This window comes from Grammomys surdaster, unplaced genomic scaffold (assembly GCF_004785775.1).
Source record: "Grammomys surdaster isolate TR1022 unplaced genomic scaffold, NIH_TR_1.0 130, whole genome shotgun sequence".
In the NCBI taxonomy this organism is placed as follows: domain Eukaryota; kingdom Metazoa; phylum Chordata; class Mammalia; order Rodentia; family Muridae; genus Grammomys; species Grammomys surdaster.
The window spans coordinates 17,277,152-17,286,093 of NW_021604588.1; the positions used below are offsets into that span (position 1 = coordinate 17,277,152).

Genomic DNA, 8,942 nt, shown 5'->3' on the forward strand with positions numbered 1-8,942 from the left:
CTAGAGCTCTCTATGTAGCCCAGGTTGCCTTTAAATTCAACAAGATCTGTCTCAGACTCCCATGTGCTGAGTTTATAGACACAAATCACTATGGCGACTTAAACTTTCCACCTTCCACATGGGAGTGAAAATACACGCTATTTGTATTTCTGGATCTGACCTAACTCATTTAACATTACGTCCCTTCTGCTTCATCTGTACTGCTGCAAATAAGAGCCCGTTTTTAATGGTCGGATAGTATTCCACTGTGCACATGTACACTACATTTTCTTCACTGATCCATCAATAGATCTCCGGCCTTAATTCTCTGTCTTGGCTAGTGGTTTTTTTTTTTTGGGGGGGGGGCGAGTTTCTAAACAGGGTTTCTCTGTGTAGCCCTGGCTATCCTGGAACTCACTCTGTAGACCAGGCTGGCCTCGAACTCAGAAATCCGCCTGCCTCTGCCTCCCAAGTGCTAGGATTAAAGGCGTGTACCACCACTGCCCGGCTATCTTGGCTGTTTTGACCAGAATGACAATCAACACAGGAGTGTATCTCTTCAACCTGCTGATTTCCTTTGTTCTGTATCCAGTCATGGGAATACAGACTTATATCAGTTCTGTTTCTAGAGCTATAAGGAGTTCTGTGCTATATTGTCTGGTGACTTGTAGTCACTTCATGTATGTCCACACCACGGGCATTTCTCCACATCTTTGCCAGTCTTGCATTCCTGCTGCTGCTCCTTTGTAATAACCCTCTTACTGTGGTTTTGATTTGGCAGTTACTGCTGGTGAGCACTTCTCCATACACTTCCTGGGCGTTGTGTCTGTGCCGTTTGCCCATTTTTAATCGGATCATAGTTATTATTTTGCTTTTGAGTTGCTTGAGTTCTGTATGATCCTAGGTCACCATCATTCTGTCTTTTCCTGGCTGTTACCTCTTGGATTGGTTTTTACTTTTGTTGTTATTTTTTGATCTTACCCCCTAATACCTTTACTTACAGTCATGTTCTAAAGTGTTTCTCCTATGTTTTCTAGTAGCTTCATAGTTTCAACTCTTACACACATGTCTGATTTATTTTTTATTTGATTCTTATATATAACTGTTGCATAGGGCTATTTTACAAAAGCTCTATGCTTTCATTTTATTTATTTATTTATTTATTTATTTATGTTAGATTGTCATTTGTCTTTAGCTTTATTAATGGGTTTTTTTTGTTCTTTGATAACATTATACTTGTATTCAATATATTTTAATGACACCCACCTACCAACCTTTGAACTTCTCCCAGATCTCTCCATGTTCCTCCTCCAACTTCATGTCCTATTTCTTTCCTTTATAACCCACTGAGTCCAATTAGAGCTGCCCATGTACATATGGGTTAAGGCCACCCACTGGATCATGGGAAATCTACAAGAGCTGTGTTCTGAAGGAAACTTCTTCCTCCCTCAGCAGCCACCAGCTGCCTGTAGCTCTCTCTGGACTGAGGCCCTGTGTGCCTTTCTCACCCATGCTGGAATGCTGACTAGCTTGATCTTATCTAGGTCTTGCGTAGGCAGCCACGGTTGCTGCTTGCTTTTATTTTGAACTCTCTTCTGTTTTGTTGATGTACTTAGTGATTGTTGTCCATGTTAATGCCATAGATTGTCTCTGCCAAGTTACTCATCTCTCAAGAGTGTGACAGGAATGGTCTTACACATTCCTCTCCCAATTGAGCTTTACAATTTAGTAAGTTTTAAAAGCCAAATCCATATTGGGATTTTGATGAGCTTATATTCATTTAGAGAGGGTTGGCGTTTCCTATGACTAGATATTCTTCTTTCATGCTAAGTTTATTGAGTGTAATAGGCAGAGATGATCTGTATAAAAGACACATAGCATGAAATGTGATATATGACTTACATGTAAAATGATTATTACAATCAACCTAGCACAACTGTCACCTCACATCCTGTCTTTGGAGGACGTGGAGGGCAGAACACGTTCTATTTAGGTTTAGCTATTTCAAATGTACAGTGCAGTACATACCTAAGCTATACGTTGTCCTTATTTCAGAAATGCTAACTATGAAGCAAAACACGATGATAAACAGACATCTCTATATTTTTCTTTACTGTGGATCTAAACTGTTACAGGTGCTCAAGTGATATTGTTAAAACCATCAGGTTTTCTTTATGTGCACTTGAAACACCGCCCCCCCCCAATAACTATGATACAAAATTTGGATAGTATTCAGAGGATTCATCTTAAATATAAAAAATGATTTCCACAAGGAAAATAGTTGAGTATTAGAAAAGGTTAGAGAAGGAAGATGTAGAACTGGAGTCTCTAGACTATGTGGAGATTAGTTTCAGTCATTTTTACACCCTTGTCACTTTTCACACTGGCAAATGTTCCTTAGCCTTGTTGGTCGGTGGGGTTCCCTCTTCTGTGCTGTGCATGTGCCTCTGCACATAAGAATCTTCTAAGACTCTACCAGAAAACTCTTTGAGCTGATAAGTACCAAGCAAAGGGAGCAAGATACAGCATTACTATTAAAAAAGATCTTTCCTTTATACAGACGTGCTGAGTAAAATGAGAGAAACAGCCCTATTCACTATAGTCTCAAAACAAACAAGGTTATTAACCTTAGAATAAATGTAACCAGTGAAGTGAATAATCTCTATGGGGAACTTGAAAATACTGAAGAGAAAAGCTAAGGGACACGCTGGTAAGTGGAAAACCCTCTATGCTCATGGATTGTTAAAGTGGCCATCTTAGCAAAGGACCTGCAGATTCATTGTAATTCTGATCACAAGTCCAGCACCATTCTTTGAAGAAATAACAAACCAAAAATCATAATTCACATGAAATCATAAAGCACCCTGGCTAGCTGAAGCATCCCTGAATAAAAGAATAATGATGGAAGGAGCTGAGGAGCCACCATACTGGATTCAAGTTACCACAGGATATAAGGATGGAGGAGCCACCATACTGGATTCAAGTTACCACAGGATATAAGGATGGAGGAGCCACCATACTGGATTCCAAGTTACCACAGGATATAAGGATGGAGGAGCCACCATACTGGATTCCAAGTTACCACAGGATATAAGGATGAAGGAGCCACCATACTGGATTCAAAGTTACCACAGGGTCACAGTAATGAAAGCAGCATTGCGTTGACACAGAGAAGTGACCACATTTTCATCATATGATATTGGGAAAACTGTAGAAGAACAAACTAGATCCTTAACTACCACCACAGACAACATCAACTCAGATGGATCAGGAACCTCACCTAAGACCCAAAACTCTGAAACCTTTAGGGGGAAATGTAGAGAGAGTACTCTGTAAGATAAGTGCAGAGCAAAGTCTTTCTAAAAAGGACTCTGGTTGCTCAGGAAACAAGGCTAATATTTGGCAAATAGGAACCCATGAAATTAAAATTTTCTGTTCAACAAAAGTGACTGAAACTGCCAATAAACAGGCAGCCTACAGAGCAGGAAAAAAACCTTTTCTTAGCTACACATCTCACAGAAGATTAATATCTAGAATATACCGAGATCTTAGAAAACTAACAACATGAAAACAGGCAGATTGATCTGAACAGAGTTCTCAAGAAAGAAATCAAAAGAGATTGTAAGGGCCCCTTTTGAGGGAGATAGTTAAAATATATTTGAAAGCAAAGAGGATACTAGGGATAGAAAGAGTTAAACAGAATTAATGGTAAGTTCTTTTAATATATAAAATTTATTATTTGACTTTAGTGCTGACCCATTTAAAAAACTAGAGTAAGCAGAAAGCACAGTGATCTTTATGTGTGACTACCTCTTGCATGATCACCTGGAAAGATGGCTATTATAGGAAGGCATGTAGTTAACATGACAGGCTAGGCAAAGATCCAGTGTGGGTGGAAGTGTAGTGTTTGCAGATTGGAGACTGCAGCAATGAGGCAGATGCAGCTATCAGCTTCATCCTGCTAAAGAAGAAGGTGGGCAGCAAGGGGTTAATTAAACTGCCCAAGTTCCTACAACTCTCCAGGTAAATTTAGTATCCACCCCAGGCAGCCTCGTACTGCATCACTCCTTACTCTAGACTTGCCTTGTCTTAGCACCCTAGTCACTGGCCACATTGGACAGTTGGAATGTAGCTAGTACACACAAGATGTGCTCAAAGTAAAGGATGCACTGGGTGGTAAGACTTAGTATGGGAAGTCTCACTATTTCAGTTTTGTATTGGAATGATAACATCTGGCTATGCTATATTAAAATATAGTATTAAATTTAGTCCTTCTTACTTTAAGTGCAATTACTAGTTAATTTAAACTTACACATTTGGCTGCTGTTGACCCTGCCTGACAGTGAGTAGGCAGTGACTGATGGCAGGGAGGAGAGAATAGTGTCAGGCCTTATGATATGTGTTGACTTAGTGTTCCTAAGACTGTGATCCCTGGGCCATCAGGCAGATATGTGGAATTGGGTGTGTGTGTGGGGTGGGGAATGGGGTGTGAGTCAAGGACTGGAGCTCTGGACCCATGCAGACCCCTCCAAACATTCCTGGAGAAAGTCTCCAAACCACCAGCTATCCTGACACTTTAGTTTCTTTCTCATTCTTTTGTTGTTGTTTTATCCCCAGAGGGAAACTGGCAGGAGGTCTGTAATTCTGGGGTTTTGAAGGTTTGTGATTGGTGTTTTATTTTTTTCTGATCAGTTTTTGTTAGGTTGTACTCCAATAAATCGAGAGAGACATGGATTGGTGGTAGTGTCACTTACAGGGATGCTTTTGAATATTGAGTGGCCACTGCTTATTTAAGGAGTAAAAACTCAATTACAGTTACTTTGTAATATGTCTTGTAGCCTTCGATGTTGGTGAGTGCCACACAGCTCATGGTGCAAACTGGGGAGCTACCAGTGGCTGTGCAGTGTGGTGGTTAGTAGTGCTGCATCCGATCAGCTCAGAAGTTGCCACTAAAGGGCCTCATTCCACCACACACCTGGATTTTAATTCAGACCAGGGCTTAGGACTTTTATATTATTTTAAGACTATAGAAGATATAGATCTAGTTACTCGCCTAAGAGTCAGTCACTGTAGTAGAATACTGTAGAATATTTAATATTTCTAACTTTTCTTTGCAATAATAGATAACACAGTAAACAAATTAATCTTATTTCCTCATGATTACATGAACTTTCTAGACCTCAGGTTTTACAGAAATGGTCCATATTAACATAAAATTAAATAGTTTATAATTTAATATTAAATACATGCTTTGCTTACCTATAACTTTGATCAATGATTAATCAGTGAAGAAACACCACTGATAACATGGATGGCATTCTTTTTAAAACATGGGTCTTGGAGATTGCTCAGGCCCCCACACTTGCTCAGTGAACATGTTACTGACCCAGCTGTCTGTTGATAGTCTGATGACTTTGAGAAAATATTCCCATGACAGCAGGAGCTCTCTAGGTTATTTTTCTTTTCCTTGGTTGAAAGCAACTTTCTAGTCAGGCATTGAAAAGTAGGTAAACCTTCATTGACACAAATTTCTTAATATATTTCTCAGGGCTGTTCTCTTTGGGATGTTTTAAATTGTAACATGAAGATATATTGGATCTCTGTAGGGGCAGGAAATCTAAACAACTGCTGTCTTCCTTCCGCTTGACTGTGTGAGTCATTTGTGAATTGAGTCAGGCTCTTTTTATAACGATAGAGAGGAAATATAAAATCCCTTTTATAGTGTTGGACATTCAACAGAGATTATGTTCTTTAACTGAGCTCTTTGGAAACTTTCTTTCTTTTGTATCTGGTATCTAGCATGGAAAAGATGCTACTTTATGAATGAGTGAGTGAGTGTCTTCCTGGGGAGTGTTTATTCTGCAAGGTCATTTTGATGTTCTGGTAATTTGATATATGCATAATTTTAAAGCAATTTTGAATGTGAACCATGGACTTTAATTTCTCATTTAAAAGACAATATGTTCTAAAACTGTTTTGTTGTTGTTTTGTGATTTTTGGTTTTTCAGGTCAGGATTTCTCTGTGTGGCCTTGGCATCTGGAACTTACTCTGTAGACCAGGCTGGCCACAAACTCAGAAATCTGCCTGTCTCTGTCTCCCAAATGCTGGGATTAAAGGCTTGTGCCACCACTGCCCGGCAGTCCACCCACAGTGAGATTGTTTTGGTCATGTAGTGAGATGAATGAAGACAGTGTCTAATAGATGATATTGCCAAAGAACAAAACTTAGTTCTCCAAAAGAGTTTGAAGACATTGTTCATTGTATAGGATTGGCTGGCCTTCAACTCAGTATGTAGATCAGACTGGCCTTGAACTCACAGAGATCTACTTGGCTTGCCTCTAGAGTAGATGAAATATCTCCTTGATACTTAAGTATTTAAAATATTTTAAAAATAATTGAAAAGAAACAAAAAAACCCCAAACAAACAAAAAATAAATACAGGCCAGGATGCTCGCTGAGTTGGTGGAGTGCTTGCTTAGTGTGCATGGAGACCTGGGTGTGAGTCATACAACTACAAAGCCCAGGTGTGGTGGTGCACACCTGTAATTCTAACACTCATGAGGTGGTGGAGGCAGGAGGATCAGAAATTTAAGGGTCATCCTTGGCTCTGTAGCAAATTTAACCTAGCCTGGGATACATGAGACCCTGTCTCAGAGAGAGACAGAGACAGAAACAGACAGAAAGACTCTATTATCATTTGACCTTCTCCATAGGCCAAATGTTTTCCTTGTCTTTGTCCATCCAGAGGATCCAATGCCTTCTTCTGGCTTCCATGGGCACTCACACACCTGTGCACATACATTCACACATACAAATGAATAAAAAAGGAATAATGATGGTGATTATTCACAGCGCGAGAGTGTGTGTGTGTGTGTGTGTGTGTGTGTGTGTGTGTGCATACCTATGAAGTGTGTCTCTTGTCCAGGGTATGGAACAGTCACAGCACGTACTGTGCACAGTAGTTAAGTGTTCGTCTCTCTCCTACATAAAATAGGTTCTTTAAGACCAAGGAATGCGTTTGTACTTACTTTAGCTCCTACTACAAGGTCGGGTACATGGTATTTAACAGAGCAATTGTTAATTGACTTAATTGACTTGTATCTGGAAATCTGTAGGCCCTGTGATTTTAATCAAAGGGTGGTGCTATTTTAGGACTTAATATATGCCTAGCAGTGAAATTTGGATTTTAGGAAGTAATTATTTGGCATTTAAGTGCTGAAGATTAGACTGTTGTTAGTACACACTAATTGAGCAGTGATTCCAAGTACCAGACTATAACACTTGGAAGTCATCTCTGCATCCTTTGTTCCGGCACTCTTTAAAGCTGACTGTGAAAGTGACTGCTCTCATTACTTCTTTCTCTGTAATCTTCACGACCCTGTTCATCTTCCATGCCGCCTTTCTCTCGGGGTTAGAAAGCTGATTGCTTAAATATATTTTCTACTTCATAGTTGTTACATTTGCTGGCTAAATCATGATGGCTAGCAGTGAGAACTTATGCATCAAATACAGAATCCCTGGGATGCTGTTAAGTCCTTCTGCAGCCCCATAGTTCTCAGAGGTACTATTCAAGGAAACTAAAGCTTACAGATGAGGTAATTTGCTTCCTCAGTGGTAGGAAGTGCTGCATCTGGGATTTGAACAAGCATTGGGTACTTCATAATGCATTTCATAAATAAAAAATTGATAAAATTCAAGTAAAACATCTGCAGTGAGAGTCTCAGGCCTGAGTCTTCCTGGAACTTCATTGGTTTTTAACTTAATTTGGGATGATAGAGTATCTCATTCTTGTCTCTGATTGCTTGAGAATGATAATTTTATTGCTTTGAGTAAATTCTGAGCAAATTATATAAAATCAACATGAGCGATCCAAGGGATGGTGCTTTCCAAACTTTCCTGAGGTTTTTCATTTCTCGTTGCATATTTTAGTGAATATGTTTTAATATAAGGAGATTATCCCAAGTGTAAGAAATAAGAGTATCAAAAAGGGTGGAATAGGGGGCTTATCTTGTTTTAGAATTCAGATTGTCTCCAAAGATACCTTGTCCTACAAAGACACAACATTCAGTCAGGCAATGGTAGTGCATGCTTTTTTAGCACTCTGGGAGGTAAAGATAGGTGGATCTCTGAGTTCAAGGCCAGCCTGGTCTGCAAAAATGAGTTACAGGACAGCCACGGCTACACAGGAAAAAACTGTTTAAAAAAAAAAAGAAGAAAGAAAAAAAATTCACTTTGAAACTATCTGTATGAAGTTTTACGTTTGTTGCTTTGTATTTATTTATCTTAAGTAACAAGTATTTGTTAAAATTTGTGTGTGTATAGTTTTTTGTTTTTGTTTTTGAGATGGGGCCTGGGGTACCCTAGGATGTCTTCAAACTTAGCTATGTAGTCAAGGCTGACCTTGAGTTTCTGAGCTTCTTGATCCTTCTGCCTCCACGGCCCAAGAGCTGTAATTATAGGCATGTGTCACCATGCCCAGATTAACGTTTAAACTCACCTTCACATTTGATTAAACGTGGATCTACTCAATGTCCAGTATTTTAAGATTTAAGTAACTTGTACACAGTTTTGCTAGACATAGATTTGGAAATCAAGTAGGTTCTATGCTTCTTGGTTCATAGTATATATGACCAAATCCTGAGGTAACAGTTTACACAGTCACATTCTTCCTTAGCATTGACATTATATAGAGATGGTTTCTGCCAGATGTAGTGGCAAGCATCTGTAATCCCAGTGCTTAGGAGGAGAGGCAAAGGGATCTCTGAGTTTAAACCCAGCCTGGTCTACATAACAAGTATCAGAACAGACAGAATTACACAGTGAGATCATCTCAAAAACAACAAAAACCAACCAAACAAAAAAGTTGTTTCTGATTAAAAAGATGTTAAACCTTTTAATTTTAATTTCATGTATTGTCTCTCTCTCTCTCTCTCTCTCTCTCTCTCTCTCTCTCTCTCTCTCT

General features: G+C 39.2%; 1 protein-coding gene across 3 annotated transcripts in view; it reads left to right on the forward strand.

Annotated features, from left to right (window-relative positions):
* Positions 1 to 8,942, forward strand: part of Rab3gap2 (RAB3 GTPase activating non-catalytic protein subunit 2) — a 77,563-nt gene that overhangs the window by 6,835 nt on the left and 61,786 nt on the right. The window lies entirely within an intron of this gene.